Source organism: Ursus maritimus, unplaced genomic scaffold (genome assembly GCF_017311325.1).
Source record: "Ursus maritimus isolate PB19 unplaced genomic scaffold, ASM1731132v1 scaffold_6, whole genome shotgun sequence".
Taxonomy (NCBI): Eukaryota; Metazoa; Chordata; class Mammalia; order Carnivora; family Ursidae; genus Ursus; species Ursus maritimus.
In genome coordinates this window covers 84,738,610-84,764,667 of record NW_024426774.1, presented here as the reverse complement: position 1 = coordinate 84,764,667, position 26,058 = coordinate 84,738,610, and the positions used below count along the sequence as shown (strand labels likewise).

The 26,058-nt window shown below is 42.9% G+C and overlaps 1 non-coding gene across 1 annotated transcript; it reads left to right on the top strand.

Moving 5' to 3' along the window:
* Window positions 1-11,953: 11,953 nt before the first annotated feature.
* Window positions 11,954-12,063, top strand: LOC121101141. Its single transcript, XR_005833084.1, has one exon. It is a non-coding gene; the product is annotated as a U6 spliceosomal RNA (small nuclear RNA).
* The last annotated feature ends 13,995 nt before the right edge of the window (window positions 12,064-26,058 follow it).

Below are 26,058 nucleotides of genomic sequence, written 5' to 3'. Positions count from 1 at the left end.
ACTCTGGCAGGTGGACGAGGTGGGGAAGGGGCTGCCAATGAAGAAGGGCAGGGTGACGGGGAAGCAGCTCCTGTCCCGTCCTGAGATGGCAGGGCCCAGCGCTCTGGCCCACCTGCATGCCAATCCCCCTCCCAGCACTGCTGGCACAGGGGCATGGGGGGTGCTGCAGGGCCGGCGGGGGGTGGTGCTGGCAGGGCTCCGTCTGCACAGGTGGTCACCCTGAGGCAGACAGATGTGAGAGGCTGCCAACACCGTCCCCCACACCATCCCAGCACCCAGGACCTGAAAGCTTCTAGATTTTGCCCTCAGGGATGTGAGAGCAGTCTCGCACTTGTTCAGCTACACGAGAGGGGGCAGTGGAAGTGCAGGTTTGCTCCCAGCTTCAGTTATCCCATCCGAAAGTGGCTTGGATGCCCCCAGGCGAACAGAGGTGTGGGGCGGGAGTGGGGGCCTCATGGAACTTTCCAGCGTGTGGGAAACCTTTTGTATTAATGTGGGTGATATTTACCTGGATGCATATATATATATAAATTCATCCAGCTGTATGTGTAAGATTGTCTGCTTCACTACACGTTCAGATAAGGCCCTGCCTGCCTTAGAAATTAGTGGGAGAGGTTGCCTCTGGTGTGGTCTGGTCTAAGAGGCCCAGGGCAAATCTCCTCCAAAGACGTTCACTCCACCCCATTCCCTCTCTCATTGGTGCTAGAAATTCCGTTACAAATGATCGCCTTTGGCTTAAAGCTCTGTCTTAAATCCATACAGCAGAAAGAGTAACGTGTTTCCCTATCTCACGTGCACCTCACAGGGAGGACGGGGTGGACCGAATATACACTTTTCCCACATCTTATCTTAGCCGACAACAGACTATGTGTGAAGAGCTTTACTCCTCCCTCTGGGAGAGAGAAAGGAACGGAGGAAGAAGCAAGCCACCCACCTGGCCCCCTACAGGCCAGGACCTTGGGGGACCGAGTGCAGGGGAACCAGACTGAGAGGATGACAGTAGGGGGTCCTGCGGCCCTAATGAGGGAGGGGCCAGGCTCAGGGACAGCCACATGTCCAGCTGGCCCCTGCTGCTGGGTGTATATATAACTCCAGTCTGATCTGTCCCATTTGAATCAACCAAGGGGAAGCTAGCCTGAGAGCTCACCAAACTTCAACCCGGAGCCTCCAAGCAGAAGTCGGTAGCCCACACTTTGAGAATGTGGATTAACTACTTTTTAATACCCCACATTATCTCCCCCAACACAATAGGAGTTGTATCCTTAGTAGAAAATTCATAATATCCAAAGTTACTATGAATTGAAGAATATTTTAAAATTCTTTGCACTTACCAGCCATGACAAAATCCACCTGTGTTTGAAAAATCATTCTACGTAAGTGGGTACAGTGAGGGGCTTCAGTCTCCAGCTGCCCCCAGTGCCCCAGCTCTCCCAGTGCAGCGGGGGCCAAGTACATCTGACAGAGACGAGAAAGACAGCTGGAAGGGAGGGAAAACCAGCACTAACAAGTGATGTCGAGGACATCTCCCCTGTGCGGAATGAGTCACTCTGTGACACAAGGCCACAGAACCAGGTCTCTAAGATCACAACTGTGGTTCTCTGCTTTTACTATTTCAAAGCAGATAAAAAGAAAGTCGCCAGCATCCCTAGAACGCCAAGGAAATGAAGGAAGCAGCAAAGAAATAAGATCGGAGATCAGCAGAATGCATGTCAGCAACTTGCCCTTAACTTTGGCTTGTAGGCTACAGTGGGGCAGGCTGTTTGGCCCTCAGCTCCGGGGGGACAGCAATGGGCCCAGGCAAGGCCCCAGATGTCTGCGAGAACGTGAAGATGTTAAGTACTGTCCACATCACAGCCGAAAAGGAAGCCTACCCGCGAAATAGACCCACATGTAAAAGAAGCAACTTTGTTTTTACGTGTGTGTGCACACATATTAAACACACATACACAAAAGAAGGAGAAAAATAGGTTTCTTTATACCAGGTTCTTCATAGAAATGGAGCAAGTTTGAAAAACTGTCTGCTGGAAGGATGCCCTCTAACCTAGAAAAAATCAGTATTGACTTCCTTAGGGTGCTGGAACTAGGAATCATTCTTTTCTACCTTTTGGCTTCTTTCAAATTTTGTACAATGAGCACGTGAGTTAACAAGGGATGAATATGTTACATTTACAATTGAACTTTTAATCCCAAAGAAATTCATAAAGTGCAAGAGAGTCATTAATAAAAGCCCAAAAAGAAAACCATCCTCTAGAGACACAGGGGGGAAACTGAGGCCTGGAGCAACAGGTGGGTCATCTTGGGACTGGTCTCTTGTCCTTGGTCTTTGCATGTTTGCTCAGCGAAGCTGGCCCAGGGAGAGCAGCTTGCAAGTAGAACAGTCCAACTCTCCCACTTTCTGGCACTAAGACTAATTCACTGGGTCTTTATAATTTAGAAAATGGAGCCTGGTCTAGTCACAAAGTTCTCAAATGCAAGTAAGGGTGAGAGCAAAGCAGGCTTGTCCAAGTACGGGCTGGGATGTGGAGAGAGCGGGCAGCTCTGTCTGTCCCAGTTCTCTCCCACAGAAGCTCTTCATTAAGCAAAATGAGAAGACCATGGCATGTGGAAACTGGACCAACATTCAGTTCACATGCTTGCTTATTCCAAAGGCATATGTATTCACCACAGAACCAAGTCAAGGTGGAGCTAGACACATGTCTCCAGGAGACTGGCCAAGGTGACAGGTGTATTCAGTTACTGACAGCTCAGTTCCTTATGTTCCTACGTTTTCAGCTTCTAGATACGTGGATCAGATTCTCCATTTTTAATCAGCTGTAACTGCAAAATATTCTAAGGATTTGCTCACCGTGCATCAAGAAGACATGTTATCAAGATGTTTGGCTCTAGGGTGGAAATGGAGTTTTCATTAGATGAGGCAGAGTGGGTCTGGGAAGGCAGCACCTGGGCGCCTGGGGGACCCAGGTCAGTTCTGACATCAGGCATGGGGGGCAGCAGAATGCCTCCCTGCTGTCGCCTACCCCTTGGGGTGCTAGTGCTCTTGGCCCCCTTCCCTTCTCTACATTTCAGGCTCAAAGGCATAAATGCATTTCCCAAGGGTCCTCAGTCTTGTTCCGGTTCCACCAACAAGACACACTGCCATCAGGTATGGACTGCGCCGGCGACAGAGGTCCTCATCCTGTGGCATGGTGGCCGGTGAACAAGCTCAGCAGAGAAGGTATTCGCAGTGCTGGGTCTCACATCCTAGTGCCAAGGACACGTGGTTACAGCCACGGTTGGCAGGAGCACGGAGCTTCCTGACCCCCGCAGAACAACTCTACTGTCTGACCTTAACACTAATAGTTGGGGCAGGGGACACCTAGCTTTCCTGTCTCTAGGCCATCCGGTGACTTTGCAGACCCCTAATTCCTTAGAACAATAGAGTGGTTTCTGTTTCCTGAACTCTATCTTGATTGAAACCTGCTCAGAGTTCCAAGCTGTGGATGAGGGTCCACTAACTCCCTGCCCACCCTTTGGAACAAGGAGGCCCGTGGCCCCTTTGTCCTGCAGCGTCCATCTCCTTGCTGTGTTCTCCCCTCCACCTGTCACCATGTGCCCAAGGCCTCTGGCTGCTTGCATGCCTCTGTGTTCTCTTGTCTCCCTCCTCCACCCCCAGCTGTGAGAGCAGCTTTCTGCCCCCAACTGTATGTGGTCACTGCTCTGGTGGCAGTGACCCCAAATGAGACCGTGCTTTCTCTGGGTCCTGCCCCCAACTAACTGCCCCCATTGGCTTCCCGAGATGTCACCCCTTCCACCTCCCAGAGCCTTGCCTTAGAGATGGACCCTGCTCTGCTTTCCCTCCCCTCTCCTCACCCCAATCAGTTCCACCCTTCTGACTCTACGGGGGCCCAAAGTATTTATCACAATTACCCAGGCTATAAAAATGATCGGCCCCACATCCTGATAGGATGCTCCTCATTCTGACAGGTCAGTGAGCACCGGCATCCTGGCACAACCCCAAGTGAGAATTGTCCATGTTTAACGAACCGCGTCACAGAAATGGTGAGATAAGAGCAGAATAATGGAGGCTCTGGGAGAGAGCGGAGAGCAGAGGAGAGGCTCGGGACGGAATCGTTAAATAAGCGCCACATTTATGCAAATATCTCGGGCCAGCTGCATAATCTCTTCTTTGCTTTTCAGGGTCTATAAATATCTCAGGAAAATGAGACAACGACATGGAGCTTCCTGATGTCACTTTCCTTAGTTCCTGGGGTAAATTCACTGCCCTGGGGAGGGGCCAGAGAGGGAGGACTGGGCCAGCAGGCGGGCACCTAGAGCAGGTCAAAACCCGGCTCACGGGGCTCCTTGTGGCTGAGTGCCCCCCCACTCCTACCTACAAGGCAGTGCTACGGGCAGGACAGCCCTCTCTGCCTTTGCCACCCGCACACAGGCAAGTCACAGTTTCCTGGCCACCACCCAGGGACCCTCTACCAGCAGGACCTCAACGTGTCTCCAGTTTAAGTTTGGGCAGAAAATTCTTTCTTGCACAGTGCGGCCCCTCCACGCCGCGGAGGCCTCTCCTGGCATGTGAGCACTTGATAAACATAGCAAGTAATACCGAGGTAGATCACCTTCTTCCTTGAAAAGCTGCTAAGGACCTGGCGGAGCGAGCCTAGAGCCTACAGGGTCACAGCTGGGCAGACCCAGGCACAAGGGCACACAGAGGACGCAGTAACCGCCAAGGCCAGCACGGAGAGGAGCAGGTGCTTGTCCTCAAGTCCCACTGGGGATTGAGAAGGAATTCACCAATGAGAGCCAAGCAACTAATAAGAGGCTCTGAAAGGACCTCAACTCCCCTCCGGGTGGACTAGCCACCAATAGCCGAGGCCCACCGCTGAAGGGGCCACTTCAAAGTCCAGAAGAGAGACGCCCCATAGGGGTCTGAAGGTGGCCTTGCCGTCAACTCTGCCTTCTGCTGGGCTCTCAGGTACACCATAGTTATTAGACAGCGATTCTCCTACCGCGAATGTCAGAGTCAAGGTCAGGACTGTCATCCATCACTGAGCACTAAGACCCATTAGAAACAATTTGAGGTATCACACTACCATTTATATCACGGAAAATACAGAAATCCAGTTTCTCCTTACATAATTCATATCGCGCATAGATCAAATTAATAAACACGCTGACCTCTTTCTTGAAAAATAAATGGCTCTAGTTTAAAGTATTAAAGTGGTAGATTTATGGGGGACACTGACGATTGATTTAAGAGAACTAATTAGGTCATAACATGCATAATCATGTTCTGTCAAACGAACACCGTAGGAACGGAAACTGACATCTGCAAATGTATTTCCTGAAACTTCAGAAACCCTAGGTACTCAAAAACTCATTTCAGAAGAGAACTGGATAATAGCAAAGACGCATGGGGAAATGCTTGATTTTTAATCAAAGATGAGCAGTAGATTAAACCCCAGAGACTGAGAAACAGGAACACAGCAGTTTTCTCCCTACGTCTCAGCCTCTTCCCTCCCAGGGGTGACTTTCAGGGACACTACCGAGCTCTGTTCAGCATGTACAGCCTGACTGTGGGTCTCCCTCTGACCCTGGGGGGCCACACAAGGGCTTCTTGGGCATAGCCCCTTATTCTATCCAGGGGATATTTAACGAGCACCTACTGTATGCCAGGTACCGTGCTCAGCAAGGTGGAGGGTTGCAGGACACCGGTGTTGAAGAAGACCCTCGCTTTCATGGGGCTTGGGGACCACAAGAACAAACTATTCTGAGAACCAACTATTTTCAGAAGACTGTTGGTAACCCTGAAGTGTCCTGACCCCTCCCCAGCTTGCAGTNNNNGCAGGCTCATAGGAAGCAGCACAGAGTAGTTAAGCTGTTTGCAGAGTCGGCGCAGATGTCGGGCCACAAATGCTTTCACCCCAGAGAGTGATTTGAGCTCAGCCTGTGGGGTAGGAAGAAGACATATATGGAATAGAAGCCAAGGCCCCATTTTCAAGGACTCTACTGTTGAGTAACTTGGGAGCAAAACCGTAAGAATTAAATAATCGTAACAGATGGTACTACAGCAGTCACGAGGGTTACTGCAAAGGCAAGAAGAAGACTCGGAGGACTCTTAAGAAAATGAAAAGGCAAGATGCAAACTGGAAGAACTGTCCTCATTTCAATAATAATAAAATAAGCAACCCAGTTCTTAACAACAGGCAAACGACTTGAACAGGCATACATGAATGGTTAATAAGCACATGAAGAGACGCTCAGTCTCATTAGTCACTGTGGAGATGCAAATTAAAACCATACTAAGATACCGCTTCACTCTCACCAACATGGCTAATACTGAAAAGACTGACCATGGCAAGTGTCGTGTGTTTCTGGGGAAAACACAAAATGGGGGCAACCACTTTGAAAAAGAGTTTAGTAGTATTGGAGTCAATGAAACATGTGTCTATTCTATGAACAAGCAATTTTTCTATTTATCCAATAGAAATGGAAACATCTGTCCACTCAAAAACTAATACAAGAATGTTTGTAAGTGGCAGCTTCACTCATAACGACAAAAAGCTGGAACTGACTCAGAGGTCCATCAACAGGTGAGTGGACAAGCACATTCAACTGAAGGCTGTCCCGCAACAGAAAGAACTATTGACACACAACTGTGTATTCCATGTGTGTGACAGTCTAGCTTCTGTGATAGAAGCTGGAGCTGCGGGAGCCCCCAGGGGTTGGGGAGGGCCTGGGAGGCGGGCAGGAGGGACCACACCGGGTGATGGAAGCATTCCATGTCTTGACTGGAGTGGAGGTTTCACAGGTGTGTGTATTTATCCAAACTCATCCAGCTGAACTCTTAAGATCTATGTGTTTTATTTTATGTAAATTATACTCAATTAAAAAAGGAAGATGTTAGACAGGGAGGGGGCAAATCTGCATAGGAGCCCAGGATCCCCTGGGGAGAGAAGAGGTGGGCATCTTCTTCTTTTTGAAGTCTCGTTTCTAACAGACCGTCTCAATTAAGAGCAATGGCAGCAGAAGAGGCAAGGGGCCTCCAGAGAGGAAAGGGGTGTCTGCCCTGGGGATCCGGCACAACCCCAGACTCGGATGGGAGGAGGGGCCATTTGGGGCAAGGCACAAAGGTCTGACCAGTGGGCAGAGAGTAAAATGATAGGCTGGATGTGCTGAGAGCCCTGCTGGGGCTCTGCCGGGGGAGTCTGAAACCAGGAGAATCAGGGGTCACTGGGAGACCTAACAGAAGAATGAGGTCCCAAACGCCCATCTGAAGCTGGCTCTAAAATAGAATGAAGGTTGACTCCGTGAAAAAAGTAATGTTTTGTACACTTTAGGAGTTCATTGGATAGTTTTCTTCTAATACTAGCCTTGACCAATATACCCATGCTTTCTGAACGGATTCTTGCATACCACACTTATTATTTATTGAATTATGATTGAAATGTATTTGGCATCTATCACATGCCAGGCTCTGTGCTGGGCACTGAGGTCCTGCAGTGAGCATAATAGATAAATCCTTGCACTCATGATGGGAGACAAACAAAGTCTCCAAGGAATCAGGTGGAGACAAGGGGCAGAAAATGAAGCAAAAGGGGAAAGAAGAGGACCGTGGACCACAGTGTAGGGGAAGGGTCTATGGTACAAAGTGGGGCAGGGAGAGCTTCTTGTAAGACAGCGTGGAGCACTCACCCCAGGGAAGCGAACACGCCAGGCTGGGCTGAGTGTGTGCATGCTGCTTGAAGTGACTGATGCAATGAGCAGGACGTTAGCCAGGTGAAGGGGACTGATGCTGAGTGTGGCGGGAGCCACGGAAAGGTTTGACCCCAACAGGGCGTAGGGCCGACACTCTAAGCTGTTTCAACAGCAGACCATGGGAAGGTAGGGCTCTTCTCACTTTGGGGAATTTTAACTTCCACCTGCCTGTCAGCAGCAAGCCGCCCCCCAGGAGCAGCAGACGCACGAGGGCGCGGCTTCTCTCCCTGCCCCTCACCTGTGTCAGTAACACAGCGGGCACTCAGCGTGGGTGAGACAGACAAGGGTCAGACCCACCCCCACAGCCCGGAATCTCTATCCCTTCTTGTAAAGCAGACGGCAGCTTCTGAGTGGCAATTCTGGGTCCAGTCCACGAGCAGCAGGTCACTCTGTGAGGTGGCCCTTCCTGAGGCAGAGCGGCAACCAGGACCCTGAGCCAGGGCAACTCTTGGCACAGCGGAAGCCGCCAGACTGCCCAGGATGCCCCCACACCCCGACGACAGGGCATCTTGTGGGGTCGCCTGGGTTGTGCTGGCGGCAGTCAGGGCCTACAGCAGAGGAGTGAGCCGAGCCTTAACGACCAGCATGTTCTGCTTGAGAAACGCGAATGAGCGTGTTCCTGTTAGCTTTCCCGGCTTACGGGGAGCATGAAATGAGACGTTTCACCAAGAACCCATTTGCTTCTTTGCCAGGAGAAAACCCGGCAGGACCCGGCACTCCAGGGCCATCGGCTGACAGCATTAATGAATGGACAAAGGTGCACCTTTCAGTTGGCCCTAGGTACCTGGGCCAGGTGACCGGCCCGACCTCACGCCTGCCAGCCTGGCAGAGGAGGCCTCTCCTCCCTGTCCCGCCCCCTCCCCTTCCGGTCAGTACAGTCAGAGATAACCACGCTTCTGAAGCTGCATTCACTCTGTTGCTCTTGGGCACAGAAACTATAAGGAAGCTTCACGAAAACATCAAAATGCCTTTTAAAAAGTTGGAATATTTGTGCTTTACCATTTTTGCCCCAGAAACACTTAGAATTAAGCATTGGTTTGCTTGCTGCTCTAGAAAATCAGACTGTCAAAGCTTACAAGAAAACTTGTGATTTCCCAAAACTATAAATATTTTAATGTGTTGGACTCATGCTTAAGGCACTGATATAGCCTGTGACAGTATGCCCATCTTTCTATAAATTACGCCTTCTATGTTTGTTTTTATTAAAGAGAATTAAAGGGGCGCCTGGGTGGCTCAGTTAGTTAAGCATCTGCCTTCGGCTCAGGTCGTGATCTCAGGCTTGCTTGCGTTGGGCTCTCCGCTCAGCGGGAGTCTGCTTCTCCCTCTTCCTCTGGGCCCTCTCTCTCTCCCTCTCTCAAATAAATAAGTAAAATCTTTAAAAAATAAAAAAATAAGGAGAATTAAACTTAGGTTTACAGGATTTTCTGACATTTCTTAGGAAACTGGACCTGGAGCATCAGAAAACCAATGTCAGCCACGACTGTTAAAATTTGTGATTACTGTTGACGATTGAATTTCAAAACTGAAACAGATAAGAAGAGAATAAACACTCCTTTCATTCAATACTTATGTATTCCATGACCATTTATTAAGCACCGAATATTTGACAAGTGCCCCAAACCTTCTGGAAAGATCAAGGATTTGCACGATCTGTTAGAAAGTGGCTTGGACTGGGAACGAACCCTAGCCCTCAACCAGCAATGGAATACTGACCCCAAGGACCACCTCCTTGTGACTCTAAAATGTTAAAGAGTAACCAGGCTGGGCAGTACCTGGGCCTCTCATCAACCAGCTTGGTCCAGTGAGAAAAATTCACAAAGCATTTCAACCTGAAGTTTGTCTCTAATTTCTTGAGCTGTCTAGAAACAGTACAGACATTTTGGTTTTTAAAAAAAGAATTTAGAAAATCACCAACATAGTTTCTTGAGCAATAATAATGAAAGCAAAGGACATTGGTGACTCAGTCAGTCAGCTGGGGTTTTTTTATTTGAAAAAACATATTCTTTCACATAACTTAACCCTCTCTCTTTAAGGTTATTGTTTCTAAGGTTGATAAGCCGAATATTGGTTTGACCTGAGGAAATATTTTTAAACAAACCTACTGCGTACTTTTTTGGCACATCATGGAGCTCTCTAGTACTGCTGATACCAGAGTGGGTTTGACGCCTCTGATGCAAGCACAGGGACGTGGAGAAATCCCCTCTGGGACAAGAACTGCTTCTACTGGATAAATATTTTCATCAACTGTTTGGGACTTGATGGGGAAAGGGACAGATATTCAATAGAGAAACAGGAGGCCACGCAGAACACAAGTGTTTTGCGAACAAACAGGAGCCAATATCATTCTGGAATCAATGTGGAAACTGTTCTCTTACCAAAACCCAGAATGAGACTTCTTGTATGATAGCAACTAAGGGCAGACAAGAAAGTTGCAAAACAGATGCAGCAGCCAGCTGTCGTCCAATCGTAGGTTCCAGAGCAGAACTAAGACCCCAGCAGGCCTTTTGCAGAGAGCAGCATAGGCAGAGTTAATCTTCTTAGAGCCTATGCTGTTGGAAATAGATAGTTGCAGAAATGTGTTGAAGATGTTCCATTTTAAGTCCTCCTATTCAGCAACTGCAGATAGAGAGACTGAAAGCTATCTCTGCAATTGGTATGAAAAGTCCTGATATAACGAAGCAAGAATCCCACAGCAGATGGTATGGGATAAAAACAGTGTGGGGTACATGGGAGACAGACAACGGGAAAACCAGGCAGAGAAGTGTGATTTACTCATACCTGGCTAAATTAATTGTATGCTGTCTAGTGAGGAGGGATGGGAAATTAATACCAAAACTAAGCCATACCTCACTTGTAGAAATTATGTTTAAACATACCGTACAATCCTGAAGGTGCGGTAAACTGTACATTGTCTCCTTTTGCAATGTGGATTCAATTCCTTATAGTTAATACTTCTGTCTCTTAAAAAAATGTAAGAACACTGAACATTTCCTAGTATTTAAAAAGACATATTGAGTCCAAAAGACTCATCAGACCCAAATGGTGATTATAATCAAGCATTAGGTTCCTAGAGAAGGACTATCGAATACACAGCCCCTTAAAATTTTAAAACCTTGGCTGTTTTGTTTGTTTTTTTTTTTACTGAGAATTCTAATCTTTATTCCCTTTATAAAGATTCATTCACCTCCAAATCTCAGTTTCTTCTTTTGTATAGGAGGAAGTTTCCTCTTCTGTACCCTCTTCTGGCAGGTAGAACTCACCTGCCTACTTGGAATGCTGAGAGCAGTTGTCTGGTCATGAAAAGGGGGTGAACACCTGAATAATAGGTTCCAGAAGTATGCACACATAGCTATTACAACTGAAGAGATCGTTTTTTGAAATAATGACTCATCACAGAGTTCGATCATTTTGAAGGATAACGTGTTTCTTGCTATGGGACTAGAACCCACAGAAGTAAGAAATAACTCCTACCTTTGGAGAAGAGGTGGTAAAACCTTGGCTGTTAAGCAGTGGTGTCCTGCACATTCTAGTGCTGTCCAAGAAAAATATGATGTGAGCCACATAGGTTTATTAACAAGATAAAAAAAGCAAAACAACAACAATAAAAACAGGTAAAATTTGAAAGATAAATGGAAATAGGTAAAATTAATTTTAGTAGGTTCTATTTAACTCAATATATCCCAAATATTATTTCAACATGTAATCAATTGTAAAAACAATTGAGATATTTTACAATTTTTTTATATTCAGTCCAAAATCCAGTGAATATTTTATACTGACAGCACATCTCGGTTTAGACTAGCCAGACTGCAAGGTCCCAAGAGCCACAGTGGCTAGTGGCTGCAGATCAGACCACCCAGGTGTATAGCATAGAGCACAGAGGAGACAAAACACTATGATCAAAGTGTGTTTGTCAGCACTAATGTTGTTGGTTTTGTTGTTTATTCTGAGCAAATGAAAAATAGCTCCAAAGAGGAAAAAGCTAAATTTCTGATAATGTTTCTTCTGGCAACGTTTTTGCACTGGCGTGATCCATAGATTTTATTTAAAGCTCCATAAATTCCCATGTTCCATAAAAGCTTAACCAAAAAGGGAAGTAATTTCTCAAAAGTGAGGGGCTAACTTGAGTGCTTGCATAACGAGTGTCCTGTGTCCCATTGATAGACATAACTAGGAAAAGCAGTATAAGCAGATCATAGTGCTTATTGTGCTCAATTCAGCAGCACATACACTGAAATTTGGAAGGATACAGAGAAGAGTAGCATGGCCCCTGCAGAAAGATCATAATGCTTATTAAATCAAAAAGGAAGAGGTTCTCAGTTACACCTCTGTTCTCAGATACCAAGAGAAGTACCCATCTAAAATAAACCTGGCCTGCACGCGTGTTAAAACCAAGAGGGGATCTTCACATGGGGCAAGGAGGTCGTCTCTTGGAGAGAACAAGCAGAGAAGAGCTCACCGTGAGTGATCTATGGACCTGAACGCGATAATTGGCTGTCGTAAGAAAGACACTAAGAATACACAGAAGCACACCTCTTACAAGCACGGTCAGCAAAACAGTGCTAGGGAGGAAATAGGTGAGCAAGAAAGCAATGACAGGATGGCCAGAAAGGCAGCTAGGCTCCAACCCCAAAGAAAGATGGCACCTGTGCCTGGCCTTCCGCGACTCCCCAGGGCCCCGGCAGCCTGAACGGAGCTCCCGAGCTCCAGCCGCTCCAGAACCACCCCAGAGCGAGCTCAGCCAGGAAAGACGCCCTGCTCCCAACACAGTCACCTAGGATATCTTCAGTTAAAAACACCTTGGCTTGAAATTCTGGCCTTGTGGGTACTTTAGGAAAAGCTGGGGTTTTTTTCTTCTCCGTCTTATTCACAAAGAGAGCATTTAATACCGTAAACGCCATGAGCCTTTAAAAAGGAGACAGAGGGGAATAAATAAATAAATAATAAATAAATAAATAAATAAATAAATAAATAAATAAATAAATAAAGACAGAGGGAAAACTGAATGATCCAAAAATGAGAAACATCATACCAGTCTGTTAATGAGATCTCTTTTAAAACGAGGAAACAAAATGCTCATTTTTTAGGTTCATTAACTCCCTTTAGCAGTGTTTTCATGGTCCAGATTCAGGAATATATTATGTATGAGATGGACCTTCTGCTCTTGCTCTAAAAATGTCAACTTCTTTATTTCGTCTCCAACCCACAGGAAAAGTTAAGATACGGGATTATTTAGGGGAGGCTGTCGGGAACCTTAGAGATGTCTACAGAATATAGAACAGCAGCCTCCAAAGATTCACACTCCAAAAAATATTCGTTTCACTTTTTACAATAATTAAAAGAAAAATGGAAAAGGAATATAAATGGTCTCAAAAGAGCAGACACTGGAAGCTTCACGTGAGTTCCCTGTGACTCGATTAGCAAGATGGAGACTCAGTACAGGGCATGGTGTTACTGTGCGGGAGGAAGGTCACAGATGTCTTTGCAGGGTCTCCGTGGCTGTTTTATCACAGGTACAACGTACATGGAGGCTTGGGGCCGCACGTGCCTGCAGCTGCTGTAAGCTGATTTTCCAGGATAGCATCAAATAATTGCCAGCAGGGATTAAATTTAATGTCCCCATGATATTATAAGTTATGCCTTTGGGGAAGGAGTCTGAACCTAATATTTAATATCAAAGATATGATTAAACACTAAAAAGTAAATAAATAAATCATGCCTAGCAAGAAAGAGCAAAATTATTCAGCTACAGCTATTATATTTACAGACAAAATTAATGGCTCGAATACTTAGAAAAATTAGATTACACAGAATTTCTAAGTATTTTTATCAGTTTTTTTTTTCTCCATGAGACTTCCCCAACACTCAGAGATCTGTACATTTCCGTTGCACGTCAGTGGGTGTTGACTGCTGATGAAGATGTTGCTGTGTCCTCAGAGGTAATGACAGCAGAGGTGGGCATGCTTGCAATAGCACCCGTATGCCTGTGCCCAGGACTAGATTCGGGTAGACAGAGTGGACAGCGCCCAGCCCATTGTGCTTGCAAGTGAGCCTCTGGGAGGCTCCCTTCAGCTGTGGGGGAGAATCTGGTTGCAGCCTGGCCCCTAGTTAGCTGTATGATTTGGGATGAGGACTTTGTTTGTTCTTGTTGTTTGTTCATCGAGTCCACTAAGCCTCAGTTTCTTTGTTTGTAATCTGGGGACAGTTGTGCCCGTCCCACAAAGTTATTGGGGCAGATCTCCCCTTGTGGAAACTGAGTGGCAGAGCACATGGCGTGCCTTTCACCTACTGGGTCACCAGAAGTTCCCCACTAAAATTAAAAAGTAAGTAAATAAAAAGGCCCCTCTGGCCCCTCGGAAGGTCACGGAGAGGTTGTGCATTAACTAATCCCCGCTTGTTGGCCCTAAGCATGAATTCATTCTTCAGAACAGCTAATCCCCGGCACAGGAGTGGGGGACCAGGTCCCTTGGCCAAGCATGGGTGGGTGCAATGGGACAGGGCTGTGTTGGAACAGAGGGTGCTGCCTCAAGGGTTGCAGCACCGGGCAGAGCCACAAGAGGGGTGTGAGAACGCTCTGGGCAGAGAGCAGGGATCATGCAGCCTGGGGAGGCCAGGGAGAGCTGGAGGGAAGATGGGGCACTGGGGCATCAGGAAGGCTTCCTTCTCCCCAGGCGCTGCCTTCCTTCCGCTTCCCTCTAACCTGCAACCTGCTGATGGCCTCACTGTTGCACCCAGACCCACCCCCCAACCCTGTCCCCTAAACGGCCCAGACAGAGCTCTACAGCCATGGCCCAGAGAGACTGCCACATGCTCAGGGAAGAAGGTATGAAGGGAACGCTGCTTGTCTCCCTCTTATTTAAGTGGACATAGCCTTATGGTTTGCATTGTCTTGTTTTGCTTTGGAAAATAAGTAGCTATACATGGTCAAAAAATTTTTTACCCAATTCGAAAACAAGGAAAAATGGTAAAACACACACACACACACACACACACACACACACACACACACACACACAAAACCCCAAGATCACCCACGATCTCATTGTCAAAACCAAACACCGTTTTGGATTTTCTTGATGAATACACACACATTTACCGACTGAGGATGCAAGATGTTAGGATCTTGTATTCCCTATAACTGTGTTCATCCTGTCGGTGGGGGAGGGAGTGAAGGTATCCCAGGAGGAGGAAATCACTTGAAAATTCCCATTCAAAAGAATAAACTCACTTCAGTGGGAAGCAGTGTCTTTCAGGTTACCTCAGTCTCTTTGGAAGTAGTTGTATGTTCTGTGTTTGCGGGTTTTTTTCCTCTTCCTCCATTTCCAGGCCAAGAGAGTAGAAAGCTACAAGTTACCCTAAACACACCCCGTGGTTGGGCGTGTGGCCAGATTGCCTATGCAATCTGTCAGGAGGGGAAGGCCCAAACCAGATCACCCCAGGGTTCCAGCTCTCCCTCACACGGCTGGCTTCTACCAGTCCCCATTCTCCTGAACCTCCATTCCAAGGGACTTGTACCCTGTCCCAGAAAGGAAGCACCCCACTCCTGCAGGACCACAGCCTCCGGGTGTTCACGTGGCCCTGCATCTTCCAAAATGGGCTCCACTGGGGCTTGCGGGAAGATTCTCTGTCCAACCCCTAAACTTGGATTCTGACACAATCCTCCTGGCTTAGCCCTAAGGGGAAAAGATTGAGATAGAGTTATCCCCACAGTTCTCTCATGGTTTGCCGGTTTACTATACCTAATACAGTATTTTGTATGAAAACTGTAGTAGCATCAAGTATTTGTACAAAAGAAAGTACCTTTTTAGATGACTGAAATATTCTGGGGGTGCTTTTCATTGAAACATGAATGGCTTGCTCTGCAGATGTAAACTGTGCCTTAATTGCACAAAAAATTTCCAAACATGAGTTGAAGAGACATGGAGTCTAATAGGTTTCTTTCTCCAGCCCTTGCCTTCTCTGCCTTCCTGCCACCCACCCCGCAAGTGCCCCAGATACTTAAAAGCAGAACTTAGAATGGAAAAGAACTATATAAGAAACCCTCGTACGTTTCGATTCTTCTTCTTTATAGTTTTGCGGTATTGTGAAATTTTATTGTAGCAGAATGAGTCAAATAAAGGCAATTCCATAATACTGTTTTTAATTGAAATTGGTGATTTATTAATTTTATTTTTTAGTTATATTCTAAATAAACAATAATGAGAAATAACATCAGGGGTTTTCCTCTCACTGTTTAGGTGACAAGCTATGTGAGGATTCTATCCCAAAAACGCCTCCGCCCAGTCTTAACTTTGGGCATGCTTCTCCTTGTGGTGGCCCCACACTGGCTGGGCTACACTACCATCAACCCCATCAGCTCCAAGCTGCCCCCTTCCCAGTGGCCTCTCCAGAACATTGCTGGGGTTAAGCCCAAGTAAGTATTCACTATAGGATGACATCCAACTTCTTCAGCATGGTGTCTTGGTCTCTTGATAGTCTTCTGACTATCTGTATCAAGAATTCCTCATTTTCATCTTCCAATGTCTGTCTTCCAATGCTGGGCTTTGGGTGACATTTAAATAACTATGCTTGTGGTTGCTTATAAAGTGCGTTCATGTCATAAAATCATCATCTCTCCAGACATGCTCTAATGCAAACATGGGATTTCACTGTAATTCAAAAGGTAATCTATAGTAAAGTTTACTCTTGTATTAACTATTGTTTAAAACATTTTAAAGTTGGCAAAGCAAGTGAACAATGTAAATAAAACTTCAAGAAATAATCTCTTAAGTGCATAAATGCCATAAAGTAATTCAGAAACCAAAATTTACATACAAATGACTCACTAATTATAAATCATTCTTGGCTGTTCATTAGTTCAGGAAGCCTCCCACACTGTCCCCCTCTGGTTAGATTACCTATTTCCAGGCCTTCTGCAAATCCTATGGATAAACTTTACCTTATACACCTTTGTAGTGGCAGTTCCTAGCGAGGGTCACTTTTAGTCTTCACACAGATTAGAAAAAGGTGACCCCTTTGGATGGAGAAACCCCCATGGATGAGTTTGACCAGCAGAGCCTGTTCTAAGTTCCAGTTCCCACTCACTTCCTTTGCCAAGAGCCCTGGTGTATTGAACACTAGACACAGCTGACTATAGTGGCCATCCTTGTAATTACTACATACAAATAAGAAAATAAAATTCATTTTTAAAGTTCAGTAGACACAGGAGAATGTGATCATTTGGCATAGTCATAAATTCTAAAAGTAATGTAAATTTATTGCCCATGAAAATGGTCATTAGGATTTCCATTTTTGGTAGACTAGGATCAATCTTCCTTCCTGGGACTCTTATAAAAACTAAACAGTGTTTTTTAAAAATCTGTTTGAGGGCGTGGGAGAGCTAACAACATAGATAAGAAGTATCAGAAAATATCCAGGAGAATACTGAAATCCAGATCAGTGAGCCCAGCCCCTGAACCAGCCGAGACTCTTGCCCTACTTTTGTTGGCTAAAATGGAGATTGGTGAGAGGCTGGTATTGCTGGCTAACATGGAGATTGGTGACAGCCCCCTTGGTTCAGGGAGACAAGCATGGAAGCCCAGTACTTTCCAAGAGTTGGTATCTGGCAAACCCCCTGAGTTTTGGTATGGGGCCAAGCTATAAGAAGACTAGAAATAACCTGGCTTTCACACAGACTACACCACAGCTTCACATTCTCTGGGTGGCTCAGAAACAACTCGGTCCTTGTAGTTGGATTAAAGAAATCTTGGATTGCTAGTGTCCCAGGAGCTTGACAAAAGAAAGAAAACTAAAGCTCTCGGGAAGAAGATAAGCTCAAGACTGAAATTGTTTCTACCAAAAAAAAAAAAATTCAAATAGAACATTCATCACAAAATCAAAATGAACAGGCATCAAAAACAAGAGACAATAGAAGTATACCCACAGAGACTCTATGTATTGAAATATGAAAATAAGACTTTAAAATAAATATGTGATAGGGACCTTAAAACTGAGAGTAAAGTAACTGAAGTCAAAGTAAATATCTTAAATATAAAACTTAAACTTAGTGAATGAGTTTAACATGAAAAGTGACACTACTGAGAAGAGAATTGATTAACTGGAGACAGATTAGAAGAAATTGTCCAGAAAGAAGCACAGATCCAAAGAAAAGGATATGAAACAAACAGTCAAAACAAAACAACATAAAAGATACAGAAGATAGAGTATCCAAAATTTCTTCTGAGAGAGAAAGAATGGAATGGAAACAATACTTGAAGAGATAATGGCTGAGAATGCGTTAAAACTGAAGGAAAGTGTTAATACCTCATATTCAAGAAGTGGAACAAATGTGAAATAGGATAAATACAAATACACAATAAGATTACAGAAAACAAAGTCAAAGAGAAAAATTTTAAAGCAGCCAGAGATACAAGATAGATTCCATTCAATTACTTACAGTCAGGAGACTTCCCAACAGAAACTATGAGGTCCAAAAATATAAATAAAATTAAAATTAAAAAAATTAAATTAAATAAAATTAAAAATTAAAAGAAAGAATAAAAAGAAAGAAAGAAAGAAAGAAAGAAAGAAAGAAAGAAAGAAAGAAAAAAAAAAAAAAAACGATGAGGTCCAAAATATAACAAAATGATATCTTGAGTGTCCTGGAACAAAGTAATAGTCTTCCCAGAGCTCTATGCTCAGGGACTAGACAAAGAAGGAAATCGTTTAATGAAAAATTTTCTACTTGATTTTAAAACTAGACAAGGATGTTGCAAGAAAGTAAAAGAGCTGATTTCTCTCAGGAACGTGTTATAGAAACCTGAAACAAAATAATATCAAACTGATTCCAGCTATGTATAAAAACATAGTCTCATGGGGCAGGGTGCCTGGGTGGCTCAGTCAGTTAAGTGTCTGACTCTTGCTGTCTGACTCTTGCTTTTGAATCAGGTCATGATCTCAGATTTGTGAGATTGAGCACCAACCAGTGTGGAGTCTCCTTAAGATTTTCTCTCTCCCTTTCTGCTCACTCTCTCTCTCTAAAACAAACAAACAGAACTCCATAATGTCACAACCAATTTGCATTTATTCCAGCAATGCAGATTTGTTTAACATTAGAACAACAATCGTAATTCAGAACATTAACAGAATAAAGGAGAACAAACAATAACAGCTCAATACATGGAAGAAGTATTTGGTAAAATTCAACATCAATAAATGGTATATTAAGAAAACAAAAAACCAAAAAACCTCTTGGGGCGCCTGGGTGGCTTAGTTGGTTAAGTGACTGACTCTTGATTTTGACTCAGGTCATGATCTCAGGGTTGTAAGATCAAGCCCCACCCATGTGGGGATACGTACTGTCTGTGGAGCCTGTGGGATGCTCTCTCTCCCTCTGCCACTCCCCCTTCTCTAAAAACAAAAACAAAATTCTTAACCAGCTAGAAACAGAACATTTTAATCAAATAAGGGGTAACTACATGAAGGTGTATAGTGAAGATCATACATAAGAGTGAGATGTGGGAAGTTTTCTTTTACAGGGATTAGGAAAAGGATGTCCTCTAGCAGTGTTTCTTTTCAACATTTTTCTGGAGGTCTTAGCCAGATAGATCAGTGAGGCTATAAGAAAAAGAGAAAAAAGGAAGGAAGGAAGGAAGGAAGGAAGGAAGGAAGGAAGGAAGGAAGGAAAGAAGATTACCATTATCTATGGAAGATATAATTGTAAAAGTAAAAATTGCAAAAAGATAGATAGATGATAGATAGATAGATAGATAGATAGATAGATAGATAGATAGATAGATAGATGATAGATAGATATAGATGATAGATAGATAGATAGATAGATAGATAGATAGATAGATAGATAGATAGGCTATTAGGATCAATAACTGAGTTACCAAGATTGCTGGGTATACACAAATCAGTACTTTAAAAATCAATGCATTTCATACACATAAATAATCAAATAATGAGATACAAAATATGAGATATAATAGCAAGAGTCCTGAGATATGTAATACCATCAAAAAATGAGAAAAGAATCTAATAAGAAATGTGCAACACCTCCAGACAGAAAATTAAAAGTCATTAGTAAGGAAATTAAAGGTCTAAGTAAATGGAAAAACATACCATGTCTATATGTCCATGGATGGAAAATTTGGTATTATAAAGGTAGTTCTCCTCCAGTTGATAGAGATTCAATGCAATCCCAACAAAAATTTCAACGGGTTTTGTGTATCTGCACTTTTACAAGCTGATTCTTTCTTTCTTTTTTTTTTTTTGATGTAAAGTTCGATGATTCATTAGTTGCGTGTAACACCCAGTGCACCATGCAATACGTGCCCTCCTTACTACCCATCACCAGTCTATCCCATTCCCCCACCCCCTCCCCTCTGAAGCCCTCAGTTTGTTTCTCAGAGTCCATAGTCTCTCATGCTTCATTCCCCCTTCTGATTACCCCCCCTTTCTTTATGCCTTTCTTCTCCTACCGATCTTCCTAGTTCTTATGTTGCATAGATGAGACAAAGATGCCCTTCAACAGATGACTGGATTAAGAAGATGTGGTCCATATATACAATGGAATATTGCTCAGCTATCAAAAAGAACGATTTCTCAACATTTGCTGCAACATGGACGGCACTGGAGGAGATAATGCTAAGTGAAATAAGTCAAGCAGAGAAAGACAATTACAAGCTGATTCTAAAATTTATACAAAAATACAAGTTGTCTAGAAGAGTGAAGACATTCTTTAAAAAAGAAAAATGAACCAGATGGGAGATTTTACTCTGTTGGATATCAAGACTTATTATAAAGCTGAAGATCATTAAGACAGCATGCTATTAGCTCAAGGATAGAAAGACAAAATGAGTGAAACAGAATGGAGACCTCAGAAACACATCAAGCATATATGAACACTTGATTTATGACAAAGATGTAGAAAAGGAGGGCAAAGAATGGTCTTTCCAATAAATTGTACTGGGACAATTAGATATCCATATGGGTAAAAAATAAAACCTGACCCCTACTTCATGCCATATATAAGAATTGATTCCAGGTGTATTACAGATCTAACTGTAAAAGAACTAATAATAAAGGCTTTACAAAATAATATAGAAAATAACTTCATGTTTTTAGGCTAGGGAAAATTGGGTTCAGGATACAAAATGTACTAACTTAAGGAAAAGATTGACACACTGGACTACACTGAAATTATGAATTTCTATTTATTAAGTGATGCCATTAGGAGAGCAAAAAGGCAAGTTATAGAAGAAGACGTTTGTAACATACACTACTGCATAGGGCTCATACTCAGAATGTATTTTTAAATGCCTAAAAATTATTAAGAAAAAGATAAATAGGGGCGCCTGGGTGGCACAGCGGTTAAGCGTCTGCCTTCGGCTCAGGGCGTGATCCCGGCGTTATGGGATTGAGCCCCACATCGGGTTCCTCCGCTGTGAGCCTGCTTCTTCCTCTCCCACTCCCCCTGCTTGTGTTCCCTCTCTCGCTGTCTGTCTCTATCTCTGTCAAATAAATAAATAAAATCTTAAAAAAAAAAAAAAAGAAAAAGATAAATATACCAATAGAAAAAATAAGAAAATACTTGACTGGTTTTTAACAAAAGAGGAAATCAAAATAGCTGATAAACATATGAAAAGCTGCTCAATCTTTTAGGGTTCTCCAGAGAAACAGAACCAATAGGCAATCAATCGATCTATCATCTATCTATCATCTATCTTCCTATCTATCATCTATCTATCATCTATCTATCTATCTATCTATCTATCTATCTATCTATCTATCATCTATCTATTATCTATTGAGAGAGACAGAGAGGGAAAGAGAGAGAGAGATTGATTTAGGGAATCTGCTCAACAACTGTGGGACCTGGCAAGTCTGAAATCTGCAAGGAAGGTCAGAACCTTGGACACCCAAAACAGAGTTAATGGTGCAGTCTTGAGTCTGAAGGCAGTCTAGAGGCAGAATTCCCTCTTTTCAGAAAATCTCAGTTTTTGCTATTAATGCCTTCAACTGATTGGATGAGGCCCACCCACATCATGGAAGGTGACCTGATTCACTTCAAGTCTACTAGTTTAAATGTCGCTCCCATCTAAAAAAACACATTCACAGCAACATCTAGATTGAGATTGGGGTTCAACCAAACAACTGGTACCATAGCCTAACCAGTTTGACATGTAAAATTAACCATCACATTCACCTCCTTAACAACAGAAAAATGCAAATTAAAACTAAATGAGATACCACCACACATGTACCAGAATGGCTAAAATTAAAAAGTCAAACCACATCAACCATTAGAATGTGGAGAAATGGGGACTTTCACATGCTGCTGATGATATGAAAGTTAGTGCAACCACTTTAGAAAACATTTACAGATGATCTCAACCTATGACCACTCCTTGGTATTTACCCAAGGAAGTATACGCACATACTCATGAGAAGACACGCACAAAATTTTTCACACTAACATTACTCAAGGGAGCCAAGAATTGTAAACAATCCAATTGTCCATCAAGGGAAGAATGGGCAAATTATGGACTACTAGTCCATGGAATTTTATATAGCAAATCAAAGTGGAAGAATTATACAGGCAACATCTTAGGTGCCTTTTATAAACATACTGTGTTAAAAAATAAATGAAATAAATATACTGTGTCGAGTGAATAAGTGCAAGATGATGTAATATATCCTGTATGACTTCAATCATATAAAGTTTTAAAAATCTTTAATATTTAAGGATGTGCAGTTATATGGGAAAATAATAAAAGCAAGGATGTGATTACCATAAAAGTTAGCAGATATTAATATAAATGAAGGAGTTCTAAAATTATGTCTTTCGAAAAATATTATATAAATAGAATCATACAGTATATAGCATTTTGGGGTTACCTACTTATACTCGGTATAATTGCCTGGAGATGCATCCAAATTGTTGTGTGTATCAACAGTTCACTTCTTTTTGTTCCTGAACAGTGTTTTACGACGTGGATGTACATTGTGCTAAGCCATTCACCCACTGAAGGGTATCTCTGTTTCCAGTTTCGACTGGAAGCTGCAATGAACGCTCATATACAGGTTTTTGTGTGATATAAATCTTCATTTCTCTGGGATAAATGCCCCAGAGGGCAACTGCTGGGTCATATGGTAATTGCCTGTTTATTTTCATAAGAAATTGTTAACCCATTTTTCAGGGTGGCTGTATCATTTCATAATTCCCACCAGCAATGTGTGGATGATCCAGTTTCTTCACATCCACATCAGCAATTAGTGTCATCAACTATTTGTCTTTTAGCCATGCAGCAATATGTCATCATGGTTCTAATTTGCATTTCCCTAAAGGCTAGTAATGCTGAACACCTTTTCGTGGGCTTATTTGCCATCTGTATTTCCTCTTTCTTGAAATGGCTGCTCATGTTTTTTGCTTATTTTCTAATCAGATTCTTTTTTGACTCTTAAGTTTTAAGATTTCTTTGTTCTAGACCCTAGTCCTTTGTCAGATATGTGGTTTGTAAATATTTCACCCAGTCTGTAGCTTGCCTTTTGATCCTCTCTACAAGGTCTTTCACAGAGCATAAGTTTTTAATTTTGATTAGTCCAATTCATAAATCATTCTTTTACATCTAAGTCTGTGATCCATTTGGAGCTACATTTTATATAAAGTGTTACATTTAGGTCATATTTTTGCCTATGGATGTCCAGTTTCCCCACACCAGTAGTTGAAAAGGTTATCCTTCCTCCATTAAATTGCTTTTGTACCTTTGACAAAAATCACTTAGGCATATGTGTGTGGGTCTATTTTCTGGGCTGTCTGTTCTGTTGCATTGATTTATGTGTCTGTCACTCTGCCAGTACCACACTCTTGACTGCTGTATAGATAGTAGGATAAACTGACTCCTCTCATTTTATTCTTCTTTTTCAAGATTATTTTAGCTATTCTATTACCTGTGCCTTTCCATATAAATTTTGGGATAAACTTCTCTATGTTTACAAAACTCCTTGCTGGGATTCTAATAAAAATTGCATTCAACTTACTGATCAGCTGAAGGAGAATTGGCATCTTTATGATGATAAGCAGTCTAATCCATGAACATGGTATGTCTCTCCATTACTACAGTCTTCTGATTTCTTTCATCAGCATTCTATAAATTCAGCATGCAGATTTTCTATAAATTTTGTTAGATCTGTGCCTAAGCATGTCATTTTTTTTTCGAACTCTTATAAATAGTACTGAGTTTTTAATTTTGGTTTTGAAGTGTTCACTATTAGTATATAGAGATGCCATTGGTTTTTGCATATGGTCCTTGTATCCTACTTCCTTGCTGACCTCATTTCTTAGTTGTAGGAAATTTTTTTTGTAAATTCCTTGGAAATTTTTATGTAAACCTCCATGTCATTGGCAAGAAAGTACAGCTTTATTTCTTCCTTTGCAACTGGTATGTGTTTTATTATTTTTTTTAAAGTAGGTTCCATGCCCAGCATGGAGCCCAACGTGGGGCTTGAACTCACAACCCTCAGATCAAGACCTGAGCTGAGATCAAGAATCAGATGCTCAAACCACCGAGCCACCCAAGTGCCCCTATTTCTTTCCTGTGCCTTATTTCAGTGGTTACAACTTTCAGTACTATGCTCACAACTAAGCGTGTTGAGAACAGACACTCTTGTGTTTGTCCCAGTCCTGGGGGGAAACATTCAGGCTTTCATCATTAAGTATGATGTTATCCGTAGGGTTTTTGTAACTTTCTTTCATCCAGTTAAGGAAGCTCCCTCTACCTCTGGTTTGCTAAGAGCTTTTTTTGTGAATGAGTGTAGGATTGTATCAAATGAATCTTTTTGCATCAGTTGATATAATCATACAATTTTTATTCTTTAATATGTCGACATGCAAATTACATTATTGACTTTTGAATATTGAACTAGCCTTGCATACCTTGTATAAGTCCCACTTTGCCTTGGTGCCTTATTCTTCTTATACATTAGTGGATTTTATTTGCTAAAATTGTATTGGGGACTTTTCAAATTATCTCTTTCTTTTTTATTTATCTTTTGTACTATCTTTCTCAGGTTGTGATATCAGGATAATACTAGCCTCATAAAATAAGTTGAGAAATGTTCTCTGTTGTTTGATTTTCTGAGATGGATTATGAAAAATTGGCATTAATTCTTCTTAAAATATTTTCACCTGAAGATTTCCTTTTTAAGAGATTTTTACTTACAATTTCAATTTAGTTAATGGCTAAAGAACTATTCAGGTTGTCTATTTCATCTTGATTGAGTTTGGTCATTTGTGGTTTTCTAGGAATTAACCCACTTCTTCTAAGTCAGTGACAAATTCTTTAGGTTTTCCTTCATCTGACAATCTCTGATTTCCCCCTTCATTCCTGAAGGATATTTTTGCTGGATATAGGCTAACAGTTAGGTTAATAGTTCTTTTCTTTCACTGCTTGAAAAAGGTGTGCCTCTTTTCCTTGTGTCCTCTATGGTTTTCAATGAGAAATCACTGTCATTTGAGGAAATGTTCCCTTAAGCAAGGCATAGTTTTTCTCTGATTTTTTCATGATATTTTTCTTCATTTTTGGTATGGTCATCATATATGTATGATCATTTTGGTCAACATATATGTGGGATATTAAGGAGTTTATTATTTCTTTGTGTTTATCGTATTTGGATTTGCTCTGCTGGGGGATGGAGGATTAGCTCCCAGCTCAGGTTCCCACAGCACTGGAGTGCAGAGTAGAAGTACCTCAGCCAGCTTCTGTCAGTAGACAGATGCCGGCAGGGCTGAGCCCTCCCTATTCAGCCCGCTGGTGTTTTGTTGGGGTAGGGTGGATATTGCCAAGAAGGTTTCCTTTTGTTATCAGTCCACCCTTTTCCCTGTCCTTCGACCAGGGGAACAGGATTTTCTTAAAGCTTTTTTGTCTATGTCTGTCGTTGATTTCAGGTTGGAGGCTTCAGTAGCGCCCTGTCCAGGGTATGCGGGGGTGATCAAGAAACCCAGGAAACTCAGCATCATGTAATAATTCTTTATGTCCTGGAAACTCTAGGCTTTCTGCCTTCTTTCCACCTTTCAGTCTCCCTATGTTTGTTTGTTGAGTTATGTCCAGGGTTTTGGGGGTGTACAAAGAACTTGTGAAGAATGGTACTAACTATCCAGGAAGAACAAGAAGTCAATACTCATGTCTTGCTATTAGCAGTGTGGTCTGTATAGAGCAGAGGTTTCACCCAAACCCCTGCTGTTTTTGAAAATGTCTCTCCAGCTGCTTAAGATGGGCCAAGAATGAGCCCAAGTAAGCATGGCTGTCAGTTCATCCTAGAAGGCCT